Source organism: Macrobrachium nipponense, chromosome 44 (assembly GCF_015104395.2).
Source record: "Macrobrachium nipponense isolate FS-2020 chromosome 44, ASM1510439v2, whole genome shotgun sequence".
NCBI lineage: Eukaryota > Metazoa > Arthropoda > Malacostraca > Decapoda > Palaemonidae > Macrobrachium > Macrobrachium nipponense.
In genome coordinates, this window is record NC_087221.1 from 7,333,139 (window position 1) to 7,359,480 (window position 26,342).

Consider the following 26,342-nt stretch of genomic DNA (forward strand, 5'->3'; position numbering starts at 1 on the left):
CAACAAACTCAATTATACAACATCAAAACAATAATAATAATAATAACAAACACATAACAGCAACTCACTACCTCTGACCAAACTGATTGTCCAAAAATAAACTGCCAATACTGACTATATCACAGACTGATCACATATTGGGACTGATCAGCAACCGCGCCAGCAGATAACCCAAAATGATCGTCCCAAGGTTATTATCTCCCTTACACAGCTAATCCAAACATGAACACGACACATCAAACACGAAAATATTCAAACTCTTTAATTATTCCCGACAACTACAAACAACGACGCTCTCACTCACTCTCGCCCTCTCTCTCTGTCACACAATCTTTAAAGACATTGTCAAATGTAACTACCTTATCACTCTTCCATAACGAAAAATATAAATTACTTAAACATTTGCAGTGGTTTTCTATAAAGATTCAAATGGTTAATGAAATGTTGGGAACTCTGGATATTTATGATTTTTGTTTTGACTGTGCCGGAGTTCAGACTAACAACTTCATTGTCATTCTACCACTTTAATATTATGTTCAGTGTATCAGTAGAGAGCAATAAAGAGCAAAAGCAGGCTCTTCCTTTCCTAGATGTTTCTTGAATATGTATTGATTATCTATTTAGCCTGCTGAAGGCAATTCATACAGGTGATTGACCATAAATGTCGTTCCCTAGTTGTCGATAGGCTTCTTTGTCCATTTACACTGAACAGGGTAGTACCCCGTTTGCTTGCCATATAAAGACGTATTCTTCACCCATTAATAACGATCTATGAACGCAACAAGAATCACATGTATATATTTGTATGTAGAATTTCCTGGCCTTTTCGCCAATATAAATTCTATCACTGTATGTACTACATTATATATCTTGTTATTGTTGTTTGATTGACTGTTAACAAGCACAAATTGCTCTCACTCAGCGTGTCGGCCGCGGTTGTTGTTTTAGATTTAGCTGGCCTGATGCCAGCACGGGCTCTTGAACTTGGGTCGGGCACCACGTTTTCGTCCGCACGTTGCTATGTATACCTTTTGCCCAGGTGATACGGGCTGCTCTTTGAGCAACAGCCCGTGCTGGCATAAGGCCAGCTTAATCTCAAACAACATAATAAATAATTTACTACGGGCTGTTCTGTGAGCAAGAGTCCGTGCTGGCTAAAGGCCAGCTTAATCTTAAACAACGTAATAAATCAATCAGTACCCAGTTCTGCTTTCTTCGACTCCACAGCCTAACTTATGTACTCATTATAGACTTTATTGCACAAAAGAGTTGTTTTGTAGCTTCAAGATACTTTCAAAAGCGAAAATAATAATGTTCTGCAAATTAATTTAATAACACAATATTGTGTTGCAATGAACTCATTTATTACATTGTCTTATCACTTACAGGAAAACATATTGACAATGATAAAAAAATCACTGATAGAATCTACGTAACTGCCCGTTACTAACATGCTTTTAACTCTAATCACCTGCCTAGTCTAAATTTCTTTGAAAAAAATCTCAAAATTTGTCATTTATTTAAACAACCGCCACGTACAAAACCCTCTCAAATACACACGTTGTTATACCGCAGCTTGGTCAAAATGAATGGCGTTGAGTAAAATGGGATGAGCCGGTACAATAATCACCCGCCTGTAATAACAGGACTGAGTACTACTTTACAATTACGCGTACCTCCTGAGTCCTGTCCATTTGTCCATAAAACTCATAAGTTAGTAATTATTTGTGTTGTAGGAAAGGTTGTAATAGCTAGGTATTTAGCCTGGCAAATTTGTCCTACATTAGGAAAACAAATATTAATTTTGGATGTTATTTCGGCTAGACTCTTGGAATTCTAACAAGATGACATAAAACTGAAATGAGTCCAGTCCACGGAGCTGGTCAGTGATAAGGTTAGTAGCCGTGCCTATGAAGATACCTAGTATTGTCCTGAAATCTACCTAGCCTAGTACCTAGTCTGATCCTGGAAGTACCGGGTCGTCCTGTCAGTTCAAAGATAGGCTATGTATTACTATAAAGTTTCGCTAGGTTAATAGTATTTTTTGTAATAGACGAAACAATGTCTGTTAGGATTAGTTTATGGGTTTATCTTATTCTGTAATAGCTTACGTAGTAGGTATACCTAGCCTAGTAGGCCTTTAGGGGTTACCCAGGTATTAGGCTAGCCGTTGTATTTAACTAGGGTAAAACACAGCATGGCCTGCAGCAGGCCATGTACGACGGGGTCAATGCATGCCACCCTCCGAAAAAGTACATTATAACGCATCCTGACACCGGAGATGGCATCAGTCGCAACTTGTTGTTGGTGAGAAACAGAGCTAAAGACCTTTACTCTCCTGCTTGAAGTAAGTATTTTCTCCAAAGTTAGAAATTAAGGCCAAATTTTAAGATTTAAACAGAGGGTAGTGAAAAGGGTGACTACGGCAGTGGAAATCTCACCAAAACGCTTTTGAAATTTTTACTTACGCTTCAATATTTAAGAAGATGGACGCCATATCGATGTTTACGGAGTCGCTTGTGTCAACAAACTTCCCATTTCCTGTGATAAATCCGCACACCACTTGTACCCACAGATGCTGGGGCACTTTCATCACAACAATCGGAACACGGTCCCTTACCAGGACGTTTTTAAGAAAACTACTGTTTTGGTTGAAGACGAGGACGAAGCGTGCACTAGATAATTTTTTAAATAAATAGTAAAACATCAATATTTTACATATTTATGATGATTAATTTGAAAATATTCGTTATTGAAAAAGTAACTCGATTCTGACTCAAATTTAAGTAACTTTTTTGGAAATTGGAACTTCTTTTAATCCGTATTATGACCGTCACGACTCTTGACTTTTCGTTACCTATTGTAAATAATTGCTATACTCAACTTTCTTGCAGAACAGTTTACCAGTTATTCATGCAGATTATCAGCTGCATGTAATTGTTAGGCTATAATCGTAATGCGCATATATATCTTATTTTTATACTTTTTTGGATATATGAAGATGTTTTACTGCCGGATTACCGCCGTAGTGTGACGCAATCACTTTCGGTCCCTGGGCCTCTGTCTGTTTTCACACCATAAGAAATTAATGGGGCCGAATTAGCAATGACCAGAAAGTCGTTAAAAGAGGAAAGTTAGCATTGAGGGGCATATGTTTTGATTGAGGAAAATACAAATTTATACAATAGCTAGCTTGTAAAAGATACTTTATTACAAAAAACTTGATTGAGAACTAAGCAGCATACCTACTATGGGTTTCAGAGACAGTGCAAGCACGTTTTTTGGCAATATTTCTGTAACGAACACTCGTATCAGAACGAGATTTTGCTATGGTGCATTACACCCAGTGCCGTAATTTGTAAGGGTATCGTGAATCATTAATCGTAAAGATAACGACACTGTCCTTGTACCAAAAGAGACAAAAACTCCATTATCCAGAAATGTAAATGAACACATATAAAAAGCTCCACCTACCCTCTCTTCCCCCCCTCCCCCCCACCCCTGTCCTTCCTTCCTTCTTCCTTCCTTCTCTCTCTCTCTCTCTCTCTCTCTCTCTCTCTCTCTCTCTCTCTCTGTTGCCAATTGGTATGTTTTCACCCTCCAAACTGGGTATAAGACTTACACAAAATGTGGAAATTGGTGAAATCAGCCTATGTATTGAAAGCATATATACAAAAATATTAAAGCAATTTTATCATTATTGCATTACTATGACAACTAGAATTCATGGAAACAGTTTATAATAATGCATTGGCGTATGTGTTAAGCTCCACTAATGTGGCAACGATGATTTTGCCAATTAAAGGTTACATTTATTTCTGGCATACAGTTATTAAAGAAAATCAAAATATTAATATAGACTTAAATCAATGAAAAGTGCTAGCAAAAAAAAAAGCAAAAAAATATATATAATCCACTTATCCGTAGTCTGTTCCTCTATGGTTTTCGGCAGCCAGATGTACGACAAGGTTAAAAACATTGTATTGTATCTACTTTAGAAATATCTGTAATTTTTCAGGGTAATTTGGTTGCAAAAAAGGGATGATAGACATAAATCAAATTAACATTTTTGAATAACAAAGTAAAGTTGAACTAAATAACGAGTAAAGTAAACAGTTTAGGGAATAAAACTTTGCAGTGTCATCGTCTGCTGTTCGTAACTGTGTTTGTGGCGTGCGCGCTTAGGAACCAGGAACAGCAACTTGTTTAAAGTGCAATGTGGAGTGAATCGAGACCAAAATGTGTATAATAACAATCAAATAAGCACTGTGGAGTTTCAGTTGTGATGGCAGTAAGGATAAAAACCACCGATTACAAGGTAAAAATGAATTCAGTTCAAACCATGACCCCGGGAATAACAAGTTTCATACTTTCACTAATATAGGCAACAAAATGTTATTTTATTGTGCTGATTACAACTGCAATCTTGAATAAGATCAATAAACGTTACATATATACGCTAACATTGTTCAAATGAGTGCTGGGAAGTCTGGGAAAGGTGGTGTCAATCACTGACCAGACCCTGCCATCCACACGGTAGCTGCCATATTGGATTTCAAAACTGCCTTGAAAACATATATTACGAAGAGCGTCACATGCTTATTTAAGTTCGTATGGGGCTTTCATATATCACATTATGTTGAGGAAACTTCAATCTTTTGAATGGTATGCTTAGAGTTGTAATTGTATTCTTGTTTCACCAATTAAATATCGTGTGACTAAGACCCGTCCTGTGTGATAAAGGTTGGTAGTCAGTGATGTTTTACCCTAAGTACTGGATTTTGGACTGTAAAGATCATTTGTTCATATGTAATATACAAACCGTCTGCCCTTTACGGTAGTAATACTTGAGACGTAGCCTGGACATAGCCGGTAAAATCGTTAAACTACTGGTCCGGTTATTGGTAGTCCCTCCAACCAGACGTAAAGATTCCAGTTTTGCTTTCAGCCATCAATATGGATAGACGTTCTCCACCGCTCTGTACCAGACTGTGATCGCTGATTTCTTTTTCAATCACGGTGGGATTTTTCCTTTTTATTTTGGGAGTTGTTGTTGTGAGAGTGTGTTTGAGATATTATAGAATAATGCAAACCTATGAATTGCAACAGCCCTCTTCCTCTGCCCCCAGCCGACGCTGCCCCGCTGTAGAGGGCAAGAGGTGCGGCAAGATAAGCGCCTTGGTGGACATTGATCCTCATGCCCTTTGGTCATCATGGCAGGGCCATAAATCTAATTTAGCTGATGTGTTGTGCTGAGTATTCTCGGTATGGTCTGTGGGTGGTCGGCAGTGAGGAAGTTTGTTTGCCGGACGAGGAAGTATACTAGTAAGATTAAACCTGTGGTGGAAGGTAATACGCCTCCAGTACGCCTATGATAGCTAACCTCTCATCTTCCTACTTCTCTCCTATCAACCGTCCTGTACTACTTGCTGCCACCCCTTCAGGGGAGGCATCCTCTTCTTCCCCTGCCATGAGTCAGAGAGGGAAAAGGAGGGGGTGCCCTGTGGTCACAGACCTGGGGAGCACTCCTGTAGGGGCTTCCCCATGCTTTTGCTTCCGCAGGTGAGGTGTCAGGTTTAGGACAGGTATGGGCTTCCTTGGGACTGTCTAGCACTCTGTCGATCTAGGCTTTACTGGCACACCTAAATACATAGATGTACCAACAGTGCGTGACCCATGCAGTCGTCACCTCCACCATTACCACTGTGACGCTGCCCAGCTATTACTCACCTCTTCATCTGGTCTGGTCACACCATCCAACGAATGTGTCACCTACAGCAGTGATGAGGACTAGGTCCCATCTACCAACCTACCAGTTGCCAGCTCTTGTGACTGCAGTGCCTCCTCCTCCTGGATTTGGTGTGGCACCGCTACCTGTCTCAAGGTTACCACTCCTCTTTCTCCTCTGGTCTTGACAGAGGTAACCCCAGCTGCTGTTTCCGCTGTAGTTCCTGCCTCTGTTCCTGCACCTGTTCCTGCTCCAGCTCCTGCCCCTGTACCAGCTCCTGGACCTGATGAGTCATCTGCTTCCCCTTGGGGGCTCCTGACAACTCTACTGTTGAAGAGGAAGGCAAAGAAGAGATCCAAGAAGGTGTCGGCATCTTCAGCTTCGAGCAGTACCATCGGGCAGTGTCCTCCCTCTGTTTTCGTGGCTGGAGGTATCTATCATCTCCTCCAAGCGAGAGGCTTTTCTTGCTGAGCAGCAACAGAGCTGGCAAGATACCTCAGACAGTCCTCTGCAGCGATATACCAGCGAAAGAGGGCCGTCTTCTGTGGTTGGTGTCGTAGATGGGGTATCTCTCCGGTTGGAGCCACTCTTCAGCAGGTTGCGGATTGCCACGTCTTCCTTTGCCGAGAGAAGCTACATAAGGAATTACTTTTAGCATAGGCTGGAATATGGCCGTTAAATTCTTGAAGAAGGTGGTTAGGCATTAACTACCGTTTGGTAGGCGGCCGCCTGCCCATATGTAATCACTCCACTTTGCTTTTGGCCACCTTCTGATGAAGACGTATGTTTGTGAGCCATTGCTGACTAGCCGTTAAATACAATGTTCTCTGTTGGATCTATAATATGTTAAATTGAATGAATATGTATACTTATACTGTGTTTGATATTAATAATTATATGACTTTAATAATTAATATGCAAACCCACTTTTGTTCCTACACAATATACAAACCCTCGGTCCTTTACATAAGGAATTACATTCGGCGTAGCTGGAATTACGGCCGTTAAATTCTTGAACAAGGTGGTTAGGCAGTAACTACCGTTTGGCAGGCGGGTAGGCTAGCCTGCCCGGATGTAAACACTCCACTTTGCTTTCGGCCGTCTTCTGATGAAGATGTGTGCTTGTGAGCTCTTGCTGACTGGACGTTGATCATTTGTACCTGGTGGGATCTTTCTGGTTTATTTTTGTTTTTTTAATAAATATGTATATATGGTGGTTAAGCCTGGAAGAGGCAAAGTTAACATTTTGTGTTGTGATTTCTAGAAACTTATAACGCCTTTGCCAATGTTTAAACTTGAAGGCAAAGTTAACTTTTGTTGTGTGGTTTTAGAAAACCTAGAATGTATTTGTGAAGGTTAAACCTGGAAGAGGCAAAGTTAACCTTTTGTGTTGTGATTTTTAGAAACTTTGTCAAGGAATACAAGGTCCTCTGTGATGTATTGGATAGGTGAGTGCATGAGAACTAGCTCCATGTCTTCTACCTTTATTGAAGGTAAACATTCATAATGTGAGCAGGAGTTGCAACTTCATTTAGTGTTAAGTCCATTTGTCGCTCGAGAATATGACTGATGTGACATAGAAGTAGAATTTGTTTTTTACCCAATCACTACCGTAAGTATACAGAATTGTGTTTGAAAACAGTAAAGCCCTTATTCTGGTACTAGTAGTGGGTAGTCTTCCTAAACCGAAAAAAAGAGCATTTGTTCATGAAACTTACCTGTCAGATATATATATAGCTGTATTTTCTGACGTCCGACAGAATTTCAAAACTCGCGGCACACGTAGTGGGCGGCCAGGTGGTAGTACCCATTCCCGCCGCTGGGAGGCGGATATCAGGAACCATTCCCATTTTCTATTCATATTTTTTCTGTCGCCGGTGCTGGAAACAACTGTTTGCAGTACCTCCGTCTAGGATTTTTGGATTATCTCGCTTAAATTATCTGGATTGACTTTTGGTATCGACCTCTGGATTGTTGGATTGGCACGCGTAATAGTGGATTGGTTTTTTTATTTGGATTGGCTTTTTCTGTGTGCATGATGTCGGGATCAAGTACAGGGAGTTTCAGAGTGTGTGTGAGGAGTGAATGTAAGGTGAGGCTTCTTAAACCTTCAGTTGATCCTCACACAGTTTGTATGGAATGCAGGGGGCATGTTTGCTTGGTGGATGATCGGTGCAATGAATGCAGGGATTTGTCAGATGATAAATGGAAGATGTATGAGACCTATCGGCGTAAATTGGAGCGTGATAAAGTCAGGAGGTCTTCCTCCAAGAGCAGTTCTACAAAAGGTAAGGAATGTAATATTTCTCCTCCTCTAACACCGGTAGATTTTGTTCGAACCTTAATCCTGTGTTGTTGCCTTCGGGCCCTATTGCTGTGTCTGGAGAAGGTAATGCCCCCTTTTCTCTGATTCTCGATTCTATTCGCGCTCTTGAATCTAAAGTGTTGGCCTTAGAAACTGGCCCTGTGAAAGTTTGTGATCGTGCCCCTAGTGTTGGAGGGGGCGTCAGATCGGCCCCATAATGCCTCTCGGCCTAGACCTCTATCGGACTCCCAGGACTCAGGGAGTGGGTATGTCGAAAGCCGCAAGAGGGTTACGGGGGCTCCCCACTGATCTGGCGTCCCTTCGGCAGGCCTTGTTGCTAAGTCCCAGGCTGCCAAGGAGCGCGCCCGTGGCGCGCGTCCTGAAGGATTGCTTTTCGTCCTCCGAAGCGTCCTCCCCGCGCAAGGGTGGTTTGAGCGATCGGAGAGACTCTCGTCCGCTGAAAAGGACTTTTTCGTTTTGAGGACGCTTCACGTCCTATATCACTGCTTTCTTCAGAGGACGCGTATGATGCTTTTTCTCCTCAGAAGAGAGGTAGAGTCTCAACCGACGAGGACGCTGGGTTGCGCGCACAGGCGTGTTCCCCTGAGATGCAGGTAGCTGTACCTGCGAGAAGGAAGGAGGCGTCCCCTCGCCTTCTCGCAGGGTCAGTCCTGCCCCTTCTTCTTCGTCACCTACGAAGAAAATCCTTTTGTCCCTTCAGGACCAGATTTCGTCTCTCATGGCTCAAAGGACTCGCCCAGCAGCAGTCGAGCCTAAGCGGAGAAAGGACGTCAGGCTGCCCGTCAAGAGGACGAAGCAGTCTTCTTTCTCTCTCGTCTCGTTCGTCTCTCTCTCCTCCTCCGGATCGTCACCGTTGTCGTTCTCCGGGTAGATCTTACGCTCAGCAGGACGCTTTGCGCTTTCGACAGGACGCTTTTGAGGACGCTCGGCAAGACGCTCTCCGTTCAAAGCAGGACGCTTTCGGACGAGGCAGGACCCGGCTTTGTTGAGGACGCTCAGGCAGGACGCTTTGCCTTGCTAAGCAGGATTGGCTTTTTGGCGCCTCATCTGTCCAGGAAGCTCGTGCTTCCTCTCGTAGGGACGTGTCTAATAGTAAGACAGTCCCCGTCCGTTTCAAAATTTGGACGCTCTAACGTTTCACGATGATCCGTCCTTCAACAAGTTTTAAGGATCGTCGTAAGGGCGAGTCCGTGCCTGAGGCGGTAACTTCCAATCAGCGGAAGTCTTTGTTTAGACCTAAGCCTGCTGGACGTACGCCCTCTCCGGATGGACGTTCTCCAGTTCCTCTCAGAGAAGAAGGGGAAACATAGTAGTCCAGCGAGTTCAGTCGAAGAGGACCTCCTGTAGCTTCGGCTGTCTCAGACTATAAGGTCTTGTGCGGCTGTTACGTTCGTCCTTCGGGGATAAGTTTTCAGCTGGCAGCTCCTAGGTCTCCTCCCTCTCAACTTTCGTCTTTTAAGTCAGTCAAGACTCCTGAGTTTGTCGAGATGAAGACGTCGCTTTCAACCAAGAGGGCTTTCAGAAGCTCCAGATTTTTATGTCTCGAAGGAAGGACCAGGGCAAGACCACTTTCGCCCTTCCCTCCTTCTAGACTCTCCGGGAAAGGAGGCATTTGGTATGAAACCAAGGAGGACGTGGGGGTGAAGGTTCCTTCGTCCGCTCTTGGGGACCTTCTCAGTTTAGTAGACGCTCAGAGGAGGTCCGCTTTTTTATGCATACTGCAAAGGTTGTCCCTAGACTCCTGTGGAGACGGACCACCACTTGAAAGGACTGCTGCGCACGTTGGGAGTCTTCAATTTCTTAGACTGGTGCTTGGGAGTTTTGGACCTTCAGTCTAGAAGCCCTGATTCTCTCAGTCTGGGGGAGCTGTCCAGCGTGTTGTCGTGTATGGACAAGGCCGTCAGGGATGGTTCGGAAGAGCTGGTTTCTCATTTTGGAACAGCTTTCCTGAAGAAAAGAGCTCTTCTATGTAATTTTACCGCTAAGTCGGTTTTTTTTCTCCCGCTCAGAAAGCGGAATTGCTCTTTTCGCCTCTTTCGGACCATCTCTTCCCCCAGGCTATGGTGAAAGATCTTGCGACTAGTTTGCAGGAGAGGCGACCCAGGACCTCTTGGCACAGTCTTCAAGGCGCCCAGCAGTTCCTTCTACATCTTCGTTCGTGAGACCCCCGAAGAAAGTCAAACCCTTTCGCGGGGCACCCCCCTCGAGAGCAGCTCCTCGAGGGAGAGGTTTTTCGAGAGGAAGAGCTTCATTTAAGCCAAAATCTACCAAATGAAGATCTTGTCCTTCAGACGCCAGTCGGGGCCAGACTGAAGTTCTTTGCGGAGGCATGGAGGCAGAGAGGGCGGACCCTTGGACTCTCAAGATCGTAGAGCAAGGGTACAAGATCCCCTTTTTACCATCCACTCCTCCTCCTTTAACATCAACTCCCAGAGACCTCTCTCCGACTTATCAGGGAGAGAAGAAAAAAAAAGCATCCTTTTCGATCTTTTAGACCAGATGGTCGAAAAAAGAGCGGTGGAGCAAGTCGTGGACCTGGGGTCACCGGGCTTCTACAACAGGATTTTCCTGGTGCCGAAGCAGTCGTCGGGTTGGCGCCCAGTCCTGGATGTGAGCAGGCTCAATCTTTTTGTGGAGAAAACCAGTTCAAGATGGAGACGCCTCAGTCAGTGCTAGGAGCCTTGAGACCTGGCGACTGGATGGTGTCTCTAGACCTACAGGACGCGTACTTTCACGTCCCCGTCCACCCTCTTTCAAGGAAGTACCTGAGATTCGTCTTAGGCAACAGGGTTTGGCAATTCAGAGCCCTTTGTTTTGGTCTCGCTCGGCCCCGATGGTTTTTACAGTAATAATGAGGAATGTAGCGAGGTGGCTGCATTCTTCAGGGATCAGGATATCCCTCTACCTCGACGATTGGCTGATCAGAGCGTCGTCGAGAAGAAAATGTCTGGAGGATCTTCAATCAACGTTAGCCCTAGCAAAGTCCCTGGGCCTTTTAGTCACTCCGAAAAGTCACATCTGACCCCGACACAGTCCATCGTGTATCTTGGGATTCAGATGGATTCAGTGGCTTTTCGTGCGTTTCCATCCCAGGAAACGTCAGCAGCTAGGCTCAGAGAAAGTCTCAGCCTTCCCTAAGGAAGAGAGGCTTGCTCGGCGAGGGAATGGATGAGTCTGCTGGGCACCATTTCCTCGCTGGAAAAGTTTGTCTCCTTGGGAAGACTGCACCTCAGGCCTCTTCAATTTTTCCTTGCGGAAGAATGGAAAGTTAAGGAGGACCTGAATGCGAACCTAAGGATCTCAAACCCAGTGAAAGACCACTTAAGATGGTGGCTTGACCCTCAGAAGTTGCGAGAGGGCTTATCCCTAAATCTTCTGAGCCCCGACCTAGTGTTGTTCTCAGACGCTTCCATTTCCGTTGGGGAGCAACACTAGGAGGGGAGGAAGTGTCAGGCTCCTGGAGAGGGGAACAGGTAGCCTGGCACATCAATGTGAAGGAACTGGCAGCGATCTTCCTGTCGCTGCAGTTCTTCGAAGGCAAAGTGTCAGGCAAGGTCATTCAAGTCAACTCGGACAGTACCACAGCCCTTGCATATCTGAAGAATCAGGGAGGAACTCACTCCCTCCCTTTTTCATCCTTTTTCTCCTTGCAAGGGAAGTTCTGCTATGGGCAGACGTAAGGCAGATCAAGATCCTGACAGATTCGTGGCAGGGTACAGAATGTCCAGGGTGGACTTCTCAGTCGTGTCGAAATCAATTCTGCCAACAGAGTGGACCTTGCACCAGGAAGTCTGTCAGCAATTATGGAGACTGTGGGGACGTCCTCTAGTCGACCTGTTCGCTACGTCGAGGACGAAGAGGCTTTCTCTGTATTGCTCCCCGGTCCTGGATCCAGGAGCAATTGCGGTGGATGCGTGCTCTGGAGCTGGACAGACCTAGATCTTTACGCCTTTCCCCCTTCCCCCATTCAAGATCATGGGGGAAGTCATGAGGAAGTTCGCAGCTTCAGAAGGGACAAGGTTGACTCTGATTGCCCCGATTTGGCCAGCAAGAGAATGGTTCACAGAGGTCATGATCTTTCCTTGTGGACTTCCCAAGAACGTTGCCCTGGAGGAGAGATCTACTCAAACAGCCTCACTTCAAAGGTATCACCAAAACCTTTCCCGCTCTTTGCCTGGCTCTGCTGCGTTCAGACTATCGAAAAGTTGGCCAGAGCGAGAGGCTTTTCGAAAGCAGCTGCGAGAGCAATCGCTAATGCTAGAAGCAGCCCTCTTCAAAGAGCTGTCTACCAATCAAAGTGGCCTCCTTCAGGGCATGGTGCAAAAAGGAAGGAATTTCCTCTTCCACGACCTCTGTGAACCAGATAGCAGATTCTTGCTCTACTTAAGAAATGTGCAGAAATTTGGCAGTCCCTACAATTAAGGGTTTATAGGAGTATGTTGTCGGCCGTTTTTCGACACAGAGGACTGGACCTCTCTGACAACAAGGATCTCCACGATCTCTTAAGGTCGTTCGAAACCTCCAAGATTCCACAGGCAAGACCTCACCCTCATGGAAACTCGATGTGGTTTTTAAACATCTAATGTTAAGTCCCTTTGAGCCTCTCCACGAAGCTTCTCTACGGGACTTGACGAAGTAAGCGCTTTTCCTAACTTCTCTGCCGACGGCGAAGAGAGTTAGTGAAATCCAAGCGTTCAGTAGCCTAGTGGGCTTCAAGGGGGACAACGCTGTCTGCTCGTTGAGCCCAACAAACTTTCTTGGCTAAAAATGAGAACCCGTCTAATCCTTGGCCCAAGAGCTTTGAGATCAAGGTATGTCGGGTCTCGTGGGTCAAGAACCAGAGAGAGCCCTGTGCCCTGTCAGGGCCTCTCAAGTTCTATGTTCATAGAATAAAGAGATAAGAGGTCCCTCAGGTAATCTCTGGTGCTCGGTGAAAAGACCAGATTTGCCATTGTCAAAGAATGCTTGGCTTTCTTTTGAGGGCGTCATTAAGCAAGGCTCATTCATGTCTTGCCAAGAAGACTGATTTGAGCCTCTTTAAAAGTGAAAGCTCACGGAAGTCAGAGCCAGTAGCTACTTCTCTTGCCTTCCAAAGGAATATGTCTATCAAAGATATCCTTGATAGCACCTTTTGGAGGAGCAATTCCGTATTCGCCTCACACACCTCCGGGATTGTCGGAGAACGATTTACGAGAACTGTAGTTCTTTGGGGCCATACTTTACGGCAGACACAGTTTTGGGGGCTGAAGGTAGCTCTCTTCCTATCCCTTAGCTTAGTTTAGGTTAGTTTTATTGTTGTGGTTGATGGTGAGATCTTCTGTGGAAATCTCCCATTCTTTAGTTTAACTGTCAGGGGTGGTTCTTTTGGTTAGTTTGGTCAGGTGGTGGTCGGTTGCTGTGTTACTCCCATATGTTTGGCTCGATGGTCTTGTCACGTTGAGGTCACGTCCCCGTTGACAGAGCATCCAGAGTGCACCAGCACTACAGGTCTACACCTGGCTGGCAACTCTGATAAAAGCAGAAGCAGGCTTAAGTGACAGTAATCACAGAGTCTACTTTGCTAACAGGTAAGGAACCAAGAAGTACATCATTTAACTAATTTAAGTTTCCTAAAAATCTATTCTGTCTCTTCCACCATCCGAAGGTGGGATTCAGCTATATATATATATCTGACAGGTAAGTTTCATGAACAAAATGTTATTGTTATAATACATTTAAGTTTGTTCCTACTTACCTGGCAGAATTATATATAATTAGAGTGCCCACCCTCCTCCCCTCAGGATAACAAGTCATGAATAAAATATGAATAGAAAATGAATGAATGGTTCCTGATATCCGCCTCCCAGCAGCGGCGGGAATGGGTACTACCACCTGGCCGCCCACTGCGTGTGCCGCGAGTTTTGAAATTCTGTCGGACGTCAGAAAATACAGCTATATTTATATCTGCCAGGTAAGTATGAACAAACTTAATTGTATTATAACAATAACATATTCTTTAGGGTCTTTTGTTTAAGTCCCGGGGTTTTAATATTTTGGGGAGTGTGAAGGTAAAAATTTTGTATAGGAGGATACCTTTACATCGTAAAGGTATTTATTTTAAGTGACTGTCATTTTACAGGGCTTTTGGACCCAGGCACTGGGGTCCCTCATACCGCTTGCGTTTCATGCTGGCTGAATCGAAGTGGTTTTCTCCGCAAGGCTGCTCTTTGCTGCATATGTATGAGAGCCTTACTCACTGAATGGAATCGAACTTCTGGTGGTAGTAAAATCCACCAAGGATTCCAGATCAGGTAAGAATGTTTTGGGTTTCGTACAAGAAACCTTTAGCTTGAATGGCTGAGCGGAATTTTGTCTAGCTGCACTACCCACCATCCTCTTCTTAATGTGGGAATCAGCTAAATTTAAATACTAATATAAATTTTGTTCATGAGACTTACCTGTCAGATAATATATATTAGCTGTATTCTCCAGAAGTCCGACAGAATTTCAAAACTTACGACACACGCAGTGGGAGGCCAGGTGGTTAGTACCCATTCCGCCACTGGGAGGCAGGTATCAGGAACCATTCCCATTTTCTATTCAGATTTTCTCTGTCGCCGGTACTGTCAACACCTGTTTTCAGTACCTCCGTTGTTGGATTTTGTAAACTTTCGTTGTCACTTAAGTATTCTGATTGTCTTTTGGTTTTTTGACTTGGATTTGTGGCTAGGCACACGCTATTGTGGACTCTTTTGGATTTGGCTTTGATTTTTCTTGAATAGGATGTCTGGTTCTAGTTCTGCTAGTTTCAGAGTATGTTGTGTGGAAGAATGTAAGGTGAGGCTACCGAAGGCTTCGGTAGATCCCCATACTGTATGCACAAGCTGTAGGGGACATGTTTGTTTGGTAAATGATCGGTGTAAGGAGTGTGAGAGTTTGTCTGATTTCGGCTGGAAGACGTATGATTCCTATGTGCACAAGTTAGAGCGTGACAGGATCAGGAGGTCTTCCTCCAGGAGCGTGTCAGGCAGTAGACGTCAGGGTAGTAATTTTTCACCTGCTAACCCTCCTGTAGACTTTGCTACCCCTAACCCTGTGGTGTTGCCTTCGGGCCCTGAGATTGTGTCTGTGGAGGGTAATGCCCTGTCCGTGATTATGGAGTCCATCCGTAACCTGAATCCAAGTGCTCACTCTACAAAGTGGTGTGGTGAAGTGCAGTGATAGTATTAGTGCCCTCTCCTGCTTCGTCTAGATTTCGTTCGGCACCCCAGCGCTTGTCTAGAGGGTGCGATGAGCGTCTCCCCAGACTCTCTTCTGTCGAGAGGGAGGAAAACTTTAAGGCACATCGCAGAAGGGATCGTCTAGCTTCTCGACAAGATGCTCCTCTCGCTCCCCTTCGTGACGCTCTGCATGCTGCTAGGCATGACGCTCCTCAGGCTGCCCGCCTTGACGCTTCTCAGGCTGCGGCTGCTCGTCGGGACGCTCGTCGTAGTGCTCATCAGGACGCCCGTCAAGACGCTCGTCAGGACGCCTCCTTCGCAGATCTTCCAGGCGCTTCAGAGGCTGTTGTAAAAGACGCCCAGCCTTGTGCGGCGAGTTCTTCTTCGCAGTGGAGGTCCCTCTTGAGAGTTGGGCTTAAAGGTCTTAGACCTCTTAGTACTTCGGTAGATTCGTCTGTTGCTCCTGTGGAAGAGGGAGAGTTAGAGAGTTCGTCGAGGCCGCGTATGAAAGACATCCTTCTACATCGTCTTCATCCTCAGACTACCAGTCTTGTCCCGCCTTCTGAGAGACTTGTTTGGAGACAAGTTCCAACCCTCGGCCCCTCGCTCTCCTCCTTCGCAGTTAGCCTCATCGAAGACGAGTAGAACGCCAGGATTTGTGAAAATGAAGACTTCAAGAAGGTCCACGACTGGATGGATTTGAGGAAGGCCCAAGGCAAGACTTCTTTTGCCCTGCCTCCGTCGAGACTGAGCGGAAAAGCAGGGTTTTGGTACAAAACGGGAGAGGACATTGGGTTGAGAGTTCCTTCCTCTTCCCAGGGAGACTTTGCCAGCCTAGTAGACGCTCCAAGGAGGTCTCGCCTTTCCTCGGCGATGGTGTCGTGGACTCCTTCTGAATTGGACCATCATCTGAAAGGACTGTTTCGGACGATGGAAGTATTCAACTTTCTGGACTGGTGTTTGGGAGTCTTGGATTTGCAGTCGTGGAGTCCTGACTCAATTAGTTTGGGGGAGCTGTCCAGCATTTTGGCGTGCATGGACAAGGCCGTCAGGGATGGTTCGGAGGAACTGGCTGCCCACTTTTGTACAGGGCTCTTGAAGAAGAGAGCTTTGTATTGTAACTTCACAACGAAGTCTGTTTCTCTCTCACAGAGGGCAGAGTTGCTGTTCGCCCCTCTGTCGAGCCTTCTTTTCCCCCCAGTCTATGATCAAGGATCTCGCCGTCAGCCTGCAGGAGAAGGCTACTCATGACCTCCTGGCCCAGTCTTCCAGATGTCCAGCAGTCCCTTCGGCTACTACGCTTGGGCAGGCTTCCGGAAGCAGAAGCCCTTTCACGGAGGAGCTTCTTCAAGATCGTCTCCTTGAAGAAGAGGTCTTCCCAGAGGCAGAGCCCCTTCCAGCTCGGGTAAGAAGTGCCCGCGTCGTCCTTCAGACCGCCAGTCGGAGCCAGGCTTCTTTCCTTTGCAAAAGCCTGGAGAGCGAGAGGGAACGGACAGCTGGTCCCCCTCAAAGTCATCGAAAAGGGATACAAGATCCCATTCCTCAAACGTCCTCCGCTGTGCACTACGCCCAGGGATCTGTCACCCTCCTACCATCATGAGAAGCAGCAGATTCTTTTCGATCTGTTCGAGCAAATGTTCAAAAAGAGGGCTGTGGAACAGGTCCTAGATCTGGAATCCCCAGGTTTCTACAACAGGTTGTTCCTGGTGCCGAAGCAGTCGGAGGATGGATAGACCAGTCCTGGACGTCAGCATGCTGAATCATTTTGTAGAAAAACAAATTCAAGATGGAGACGCCTCAGTCGGTTCTAGGAGCTTAAAGACCAGGCGACTGGATGGTGTCGTTAGACCTTCAGGACGCCTATTTTCACGTCCCCATCCATCCTCAGTCAAAGAAGTACCTGAGTTTGTCCTGAGGGGGCAAGTCTTTCAGTTCAGGGCTCTTTGCTTCAGGCTAAGCACAGACCTGATGGTTTTCACAGTTCTAATGAGGAATGTGGCGAGATGGCTTCACCTTTCAGGTATAAGAAGAATCTCTCTGTACTTAGACGATTGGCTCATTCGAGCCTTGTCGGAGTCGAGGTGTCTGGAGGACCTTCATTATGACGCTATTGATTCGACAAAGTCCCTAGGACTTCTGGTGAACTTCGAAAAGTCCCCATCTGATCCAACGCAGTCCATCGTGTATCCTGGGGATTCAGATGGGTTCAGTGGCTTTTCGAGCTTTTCCATCCCAGGAATGACAAGCAGCACTGCTTTTTCGACAAAGTTTCAGCCTTCCTGGGGAAGGAAACATGCTCGGTGAGGGAATGGATGAGTCCCCTGCTGGGGACCATTTCCTCGCTGGAGAAGTTTGTTTCCCTGGGGAGACTGCATCTCCGACCTCTCCAGTTTTTCCTTGGGTCGGAGAACTGGGGAGAACAAGGAGGATCTAGATGTGACCTTGAGGATCTCACAACCAGTAAAGGATCACTTAAGGTGGTGGCTCGACCCCGCAAAGCTGGCAGAGGGTTTTTCTCTCAAGCTTCAGAGCCCCGACCTAGTGTTGTTTTCCGATGCATCCAACCTCGGGATGGGGATTGACAACACTGGGGGGGAAGAAGTATCAGGCACCTGGAGAGGGGAACAGGTGTCCTGGCACATAAATCTCAAAGAATTGGGGCAATTTGTTTGGCTCTCCAGTTCTTCGAGGAACAAGTTTCAGGCCGAGTAGTCCAGATCAACTCGGACAATACCACAGCTCTGCATACTTCAAGAAACAGGGAGGAATGCACTCTCGTCCCTGTTCGGCCTAGCAAGAGAGATCCTGCTGTGGGCCCAAGCACGGGAGGTAACGAATCTTACGATGTTCGTGGCAGGAGTCGAGAATGTCCGTGCGGATCTACTCAGTCGGCTAGAGCAACTGCTTCCGACCGAATGGACCCTTCACCAAGAGGTATGCCAGGAATTGTGAAGTTATTGGGATACGTCCTTTGGTAGATCTGTTCGCAACATCGAGAACGAAGAGACTTCCTCTATACTACTCCCCTGTACTCGATCCAGGAGCAGTAGCGGTAGATGCCCTTCTCTGGGATTGGATGGGAATGGACGTGCATGCCTTTCCCCCGTTCAAGATCTTGGGAGAGGTCATCAGGAAGTTTGCGGCGTCAGAAGGGACGAGGATGACGTTGATCGCCCCGCTTTGGCCTGCAAAGGAATGGTTCACAGAGGTCATTAACTTCTTAGTAGACTTCCCGAGGACGCTACCTTTGAGAGTCGATCTACTCAGACAGCCCCACTTCGAGAGGTACCACAAAAACCTCCCCGCTCTGAGTCTGACTGCGTTCAGACTATCGAAAAGTTGGCCAGAGCGAGAGGTTTTTCAAGACCAGTGGCAAGGGCTATTGCCAATGCCAGGAGAGCTTCCTCTCTTGCGGTGTACCAATCGAAGTGGGCCGCTTTCAGGAGTTGGTGTAGGAAGAAGGGCATTTCCTCAACCACGACCTCTGTGAATCAGATAGCCAACTTCCTCCTTTATCTAAGGAGAAGAAGAAAAGCGGTGGCAGTCCCAACAATAAAAGGATATAGGAGTAGTATGTTGCAGCGGTCTTTAGACACAGAGGTCTGGACCTAGCAAACAACAAGGACCTTCACGATCTCTTAAGGTCTTTTGAAACCACTAAGGTGGCTCAGCCAAAGCTGCCTTCCTGGAACTTGGACGTGGTCTTGAAGTTCCTGATGTCCAGTCTGTTCGAACCTCTCCATTCTGCAACTTTGAAGGATGTGACCAGAAAGGCTGTTTTCCTAACTGCTCTGGCGACGGCAAAGAGAGTTAGCGAAGTTCAAGCCATCAGCAAGCATGTAGGCTTTAAAGGACATAATGCCGTTTGTACCTTGAGCCCTACATTTTTAGCCAAGAATGAAAATCCGTCTAACCCTTGGCCCAGGAGCTTTGAAATCAAGGGTATGGCTGAAATTATTGGACAGGAGCCAGAGAGGGTCCTGTTCCCTGTCAGGGCTCTCAAATTTTATTTCCATAAGACGAAGGAATGTCGAGGTCCTTCGGACAATTTGTGGTGTTCTGTAAGAAGGCCAGACTTGCCTATGTCAAAGAATGCTCTGGCATTCTTCTTGAGAGACACTATCAAGGAGGCTTATACATCCTGTCAGGACAGTGATCTTAAACTGTTTAAAGTAAATGCTCACGAGGTGAGGGCGATCGCAACCTCGGTGGCATTTCAGAAGAATATGGCACTCAGTGACATCCTGGGCGCCACCTATTGGCGAAGCAACTCGGTGTTCGCTTCACACAACTGCCTGAGGGATGTGAAAAACAACATATGAGAACTGCTGTTCGCTAGGGCCCATACGTTTCCCGCAGATACAATTTTGGGGGCAGGAAGTAGCACTCATCCTATCCTTTAGAAAATGGTTAGGGAGAGTTTCATTTTATTGTGTTTTTTATGGTGGTTGGGTCGGCCACCAGAGGCGGACTTCCCAGTCATTAGCTTAAGTTAGGCTTTCTTAACTTTTGCTAGGCTTGGTCAGGTGGTGGTTTTGCTTCGTTGCCCTCATAGTATGGTCAATATGGTCTGGTCACATTGTGGTCACGCCCCCGTTGACAGATCATCTAGAACTCACCAGCTATACAGGTCACTACCTTGCTGGAGACTCTAGTAAAGCAGAAGCAGACTTGGGTGACAGCAATCACGAAGTCAGCTATGCTAACAGGTAAGGAACCAAAGTGTCAATCATCTACATGTAATTTGTTTCCTAAATCCTATTCTGTCTCTTCCCACCTCCAATGGTGGGATTCAGCTATATATCTGACAGGTAAGTCTCATGAACAAAATGATATTGTTATGATACAATAAAGTTTGTTCATACTTACCTGGCAGATATATATATTCATAGTGCCCACCCACCTCCCCTCAGGAGACAGTGGCACTAGAAAATCTGAATAGAAAATGGGAATGGTTCCTGATACCCTCCTCCCAGCTGCGGGAATGGGTACTAACCACCTGGCCTCCCACTGCGTCTGTCGGACTTTGGAGAATACAGCTATATATATATCTGCCAGGTAAGTATGAACAAACTTTATTGTATCATAACAAGATCATTTTCATAATAAAATGTATTACTTGGTTACTTACCTTCTGTTAAAGTAGACCCACCCAACCTCCCCACAACTTAGTGGGTTGTCAAGGAGAATTCTGACAAGAGCTAAAACATTCAAAACACACCTGGTGGAGAACAGGTTAACCAGACAGTCATCTGGGCAGCCATTCGATATTTTTTGTTTGAATGCTGACGCGCCTAATCGGCGGGAGATATAGCTAAATTTAACAGTAGGTAAGTACGTATCCAAATAATAAATTTTATTATGAAATTTTATATTTTGTTAGTTAAAACGCAAGAAAAACCCACTAAAAATTATTTTACTTGGTTTTTTTAATAGTTTTATCACAAAAAGGGCATTTTATGATGAAAATGATAACAAAAACCAGGAATCTCTAGATATTTCTCATAGAAAAATACTGCAAATAGGCAAATTTTCCACGAACAATGGGGGGAAATGTTCCCGAAAGAAATCTGCGAATGCGTGAGTCCGTGAATCTGGAGAATGCTAATACGGGGGTCTATTGTATCCTATTCTAAAGTTCCTGTATCTTGAACTCAATGCAAAACTCCTTTTTCAGACCTTTTTAGGCTTTCCTACCAAGTTTTTAGGCTTACTCCTGAGTAAGCGAAAATGTAATTTTTCCTAACTATGTATACAAATCTGAGGTCCTTTACAAGTTATATGCGCACCTCAGCCACCCCTCATTCTGCTTCCTGGGCCAAAAGGCAAAGTGGGTGTATACAGACTGGGTGGGTGGAACTCTCACCTGTAGTTGGTAGTTAACTACATACTCCATCACTTTGTTTATATAGTTAGGAAAATACAAATTACTTTAAAAATTTGTCATTTCTCTACTAAGAGTGATGTGGTCCTCTTACTCTAGTTTGAAAGCTTCTTAAACAATCTCCTTTTTTCAGCTTGAAAGATGAAACCAGGAAGCCTTCTAAGGGCATGTGCCCAGTGTATTGCTCAAAGTCTGGTTAGGACAGTCAGCCACCTAGTTGTCACAGAAACTATGGAGAAAGTGAGTCATTAAAGGAATTAAGTGTTTTGTTTATTTTCATGAAAATACTAGTTGTTCCTACACGATATACAAACCTTGATCCTGTACATAAGGAATTACTTATGATGAAGCTGGAAAACAGCTGCTGGACTTTCAAAGAAGGTAGTTAGGTAGTTTACGTTAGTACTGTTTGGTTGGCAGGAGTCCCTCCCGCCCGAAGGTAAACATTCCAATTTGCATTGCTCTCTGCCTGACCGTCACTAACTGTTTTTTCTGTTGGGATCTTTCTTTATTCTTTGTATGCTGAATATTTGTATGTTTGATTTTGATAATGCAAACCCACTAAACCATTAAGCCCTTCTTTACCAACAGTTTGTTTGGGGTTACACAGAGTACCACCATTGAAGACTATTGCATAGTGTACTGGATACATGAAGGTGGTATGCACTTACTACCAAAATTCCCAACCTTCCTCTTTTCAGCTCTAGACCTCTTATGATTTGTTTGTTCCTACACGATATACAAACCCTCGGTCCTGTACATAAGGAATTACTTTCAGTGTAGGCTGGAATACAGCCGTTAAATTCTCGAACAAGGTGGTTAGGCAGTAACTACCAACTGGTAGGCAGGTAGGCCCACCTGCCTGGATGTAAGCACTCCACTTTGCTTTCGGCCGTCTTACGATGAAGACATATGTTTGTTAGCTCTTGCTGACCAGCCGTTAATCATGATTTTCCGGTGGGATCTTTGATTTGTTATTTTGATTGAATATACAGTGGTCCCCCTGTATTTGCGGGGGATATGACCGGGGCCCCCCCTTGAATAGTTAGAATTTGCAAATGCAGGCAGTCCCTGGCTCACGACGGGGGTTCCGTTCTCGAGACGTGTCATAAGACAGTCTAAGCCAGAAAATGGTAAAAACTCCGAAGAAAACCTTACTTTTAATACCTCTGGTGTGTTAATACTATGTAAACTGTGTTTTCCATCAAAAACCTTCAAATATTGATAATTTTTGCATTTTTGGAGTTCCGCCAGATTGCTGTCATAACCCTGGAACATGCTTTGTAAACCTGGAAATAATTTCTGATGAATATAATTAAAAAGCATCGTAACCTTGGAACATCATAAACCGAACCCGTTGTAAGCTGGGGACTGCCTGTAATTGGAACCCCTATAAAAACATTGAAAACGACCTACATATTTTGTTAGTTAAAACTCAAGAAAAACCCACTAAAAATGTTTATACCTGGTTTTTTTTTATAGTTTTATTACAAAAAGTGCATTTTATGATGCAATTGATAAAAAAACACAGGAATTTGTGGATATTTCTCATAGAAAAATACCGTAAATAGGCAATTGTTCCCACACGATATGCAAACCCTTGGTCCTTTAAATAAGGAATTACTTTCAGTGTAGGCTGGAATTCGGGCGGTTAAATTCTTGAACAAGGTGGTTAGGCAGTAACTACCATCTAGTAGGCGGGTAGGCCCACCTGCCTGGATGTAAGCACTCCACTTTGCTTTCGGCCGTCTTCCGAAGAAGACGTACGTTTGTGAGCTCTTACTGACTAGCCGTTGATTACAGTTTTCCCTTTGGGATCTTCAATTTGTTGTTTTGAATAAACATGTATATACAGTGTTTGATATTAATAATTAATGGACTTTAATAATTAATATGCAAACCCCCTCGAGTAGGTTCCTTCACGTGGTGAGTGGGTAAGGGATTCTGCCTTCAAGTTTGCGAAGGCTGGATCCTGACGGAACGCCTACAAAACTTTTGGCATTAACTTGTGTGGACATTTCCACTTTCAAAAAATTTTACTGCTTGGGTGAGTCTGGGAGGGGTTCGTGGTTTGGAGGGGGTTTGGATTCGAAGCTAATTGAGGGAGTTGTGGTGGTGAGTCGCCACCCAGTACAGTTTGGACCCAAGAGATGGTGATGGGATTTTCCCATTTCTATCTTGAGGGCGGAACCATCTCCAGGGATCGGCCCATCGGAATCCAGGGGGTGCTGGTTTTTGGGATGGGACTCCTGGCTTTTGTCCAGAAGCCCACCAATATGTTTGGAGTGGGGAGTCTGTCCCCATTAGTGGGGGCAGAACTCCTAGCAGGCAGATTGGCTTATACCTGGGCCACTGCAAGCATATTGGTGCTTTCCCGAAAGGCTAGGGTATGGGGCAGACCGTGGAGAGCAACTTCTACATGTGCCGTTGGTGGAGAATGTCGAACCCTGTCTAGTCCTCGATACCTTGTTGGTCTTCCCAAGCAGTTGTTGTGTGTGTATGTTTCCCCCCCTTTTTTTTCCTACAGATTCCCATAACTAGTTTTCCTAGTACACTGTCCCCTGGACCCCCTGACTCTTTGACACCGTTGACAACCTTAGGCTTGGATAAGAACCTCCCTTTGCCATCCCCAACCTCCTCCAATGAAAACTACAAAGATTCTTTGATTGTTACTATGAACCCTTATGTAGTTCAGAACAGAGGAAAGAATAGCAGATTTAATAATAGAAATAGGAATGCTAATTTTGATATTGGAATTTTACTTGGATCTCAAGAACCTGAGACTTATAACAAATATCTCACTCTTGACCTCGACAAAAACATAAAAGAACTAAATATATTTGATGTCCGTAGAGATATTGTGAAATGCATTGGCAGAAAACCAAAGATAGCCTCTCAAGTTGAAGGAAGCTTGGTTGTAGAAGTTTCATCACCAGATGAAAGTAGAAAATTACTATCTATTAATGCTGTAGAAGGAAGCACAGCAAAATGCACTCCTCACAAAACAATGAATCAGTCTAAAGGAGTAGTGTATAGTAGTGAACTCTTACATTATTCTGAGGACACCCTCCGAAAAGAATTTGCTGATCAAAACGTGGTTGATGTGAGACAAATCAAGAAAAAAGTATTGGGAATATTATATCCAGCACCCACTTTGATACTCACCTTTGATTGTTTGAGACTCCCTAAATTTCTGAAAGCTGCATGGCTTCACCTGCCAGGTAGACAGTATATTCCCGCTCCCAGAAGATGTTTCCATTGCCAAAGCCATCTGATTACAACATGCAGGAAAAAAGAAAGGAATGAACCAGCTATATGCTTTAACTGTGGAAGAAAAGAACATGGGAATTGTGAGCTTACTCCATGCTGCCCTAATTATGGGGGAGACCATAATGCAACACATAAATCATGTATCAAGTATCTCATTGAAAAAAAAAATACTTTGTATCAAGACTCAAGAGCGCATTACCCTTAAAGAGGCAAGACAAAAGACTTTGCAGAAATTCAACACCCAGCAGTCATTTGTAGATGCAGTAAAAGGAAATTGGGAAAGACAAAAGAAATTGAATCTCAAAAAGTCTAATGAAGATAAAGAAGAAAAAATGGATGCTGGGACAATTGTCAACAAGAGGACTTTAAGTGAAGAGTCTGTAACAATGCCTGAATCAAAAGTCAAGCACCTTGAGAAAGGAGATACATCTGCAGAAAAAGTTAACGAGTTGGAAACAAAAATAAGTAAACCTTCGTCATCCTATGGTTCAGCTGACCCTCATAGAACATCTGAATTATTGGAAAATAATGAGTCATATCCTACTATCTTATCTTACAACACAGCAGCAACAAATGTAGAATCTAAGGCAAACAAAATGTTACACTCATATCAGCTTGGTTTAGACAATAAAACTAGACTAATTGAAAATGATAAACCAGATACTACAAGGGTCGAAGATACTACTAATGATACTGCCTTTTCAAATACCATCATAAGTGATCACTTGGTACATTCAAACGCCCCTCTAAGTACTCCTTCGACATCTGGAACTGTACCAAAAGCTGTCACAAAACCCAGATGTCATCTACAAAGAAAAAGCATTATAGAACGATCTTGGACAAAGGATCATCCTCTAGAAAATAGGTACTTTTCTGCTACATTACAATGGAACTGCCAGGAACTTCGCGCTAAATATGAAGAGCTATTATGTTTGATTAATACCTTTGACCCAGTATGCTTAGCGCTACAAGAGAGTATGCTAAGTAACAACAAAATGCTAACTCCTACAGAGGTTTTTGCATTCCACTCTCAATTCCCTTTACAGGAAAATTTGGGTGGAAGTGCTCTTCTTGTAAGACGAGATATTGCTCACTCAAAAATACAGTTGCAAACTCAATTACAAGATGTAGCTAATAAAATTCACTTAAAAAAGACATACACAATTTATTCATTGTATCTACCTCCTAATAACCCAATACTTGAACGACAGTTAACACACTTGTATGAACAGCTACCTCGACCATTTCTTATATTGGGAGACTTTAATGGCCGACATGAACTTTGGGGTGACATTTTAACAAATCAAAGAGGCAACCTTATCTTATCATCAATAGAAAATTCAGATATGACCCTGACCCTTTTGAATATTGAAAAACCCACCCATTTTCACATTCAGACTGGTACATTTTCATGCATTGACTTATCTATCACCAGTTCTGATACATTCATAGACTTCAACTGGGAGGTGTCGGATGATCTATATGGTAGTGATCATTTCCCAATTGTCATCAGAACTGAGAAATATGAGCCAGTATACAGAATGCCTAGGTGGTGTACCAATAAAGCAAATTGGCCCTTTTCCAAGAACTTAGTTATATTGAACTAGATGTGAAGGACATGCCAACAGTAGGAGAATCAGTGTTCTATTTAACAATGACTTTTATGTTTGCAGCAGAAAAAGCAATCCCAAAGACCAGTGGAAAATTGCATCGGAAGCCTGTTCCATGTTGGAATGTTCAATGCAAAATAAGACATAAAGCCATGAGAGCAGCTTTTACTAGGTACAAAAGACATCGATGTGAATGCTACTTGATCTCCTTTAAAAAGGCTCGAGCCAAATTCAGATGGCAAATAAAACATGTGAGACGAGAATCATGGGTACATTTTATGTCAACAATTACCTGGAAAACACCTATGACCAAGATATGGACAGT

The 26,342-nt window shown here is 44.5% G+C and overlaps 1 pseudogene; it reads left to right on the forward strand.

Moving 5' to 3' along the window:
- Window positions 1-1,710: 1,710 nt before the first annotated feature.
- The window catches only part of LOC135204016 (uncharacterized), a 167,630-nt pseudogene continuing 142,998 nt past the window's right edge, over window positions 1,711-26,342 (forward strand).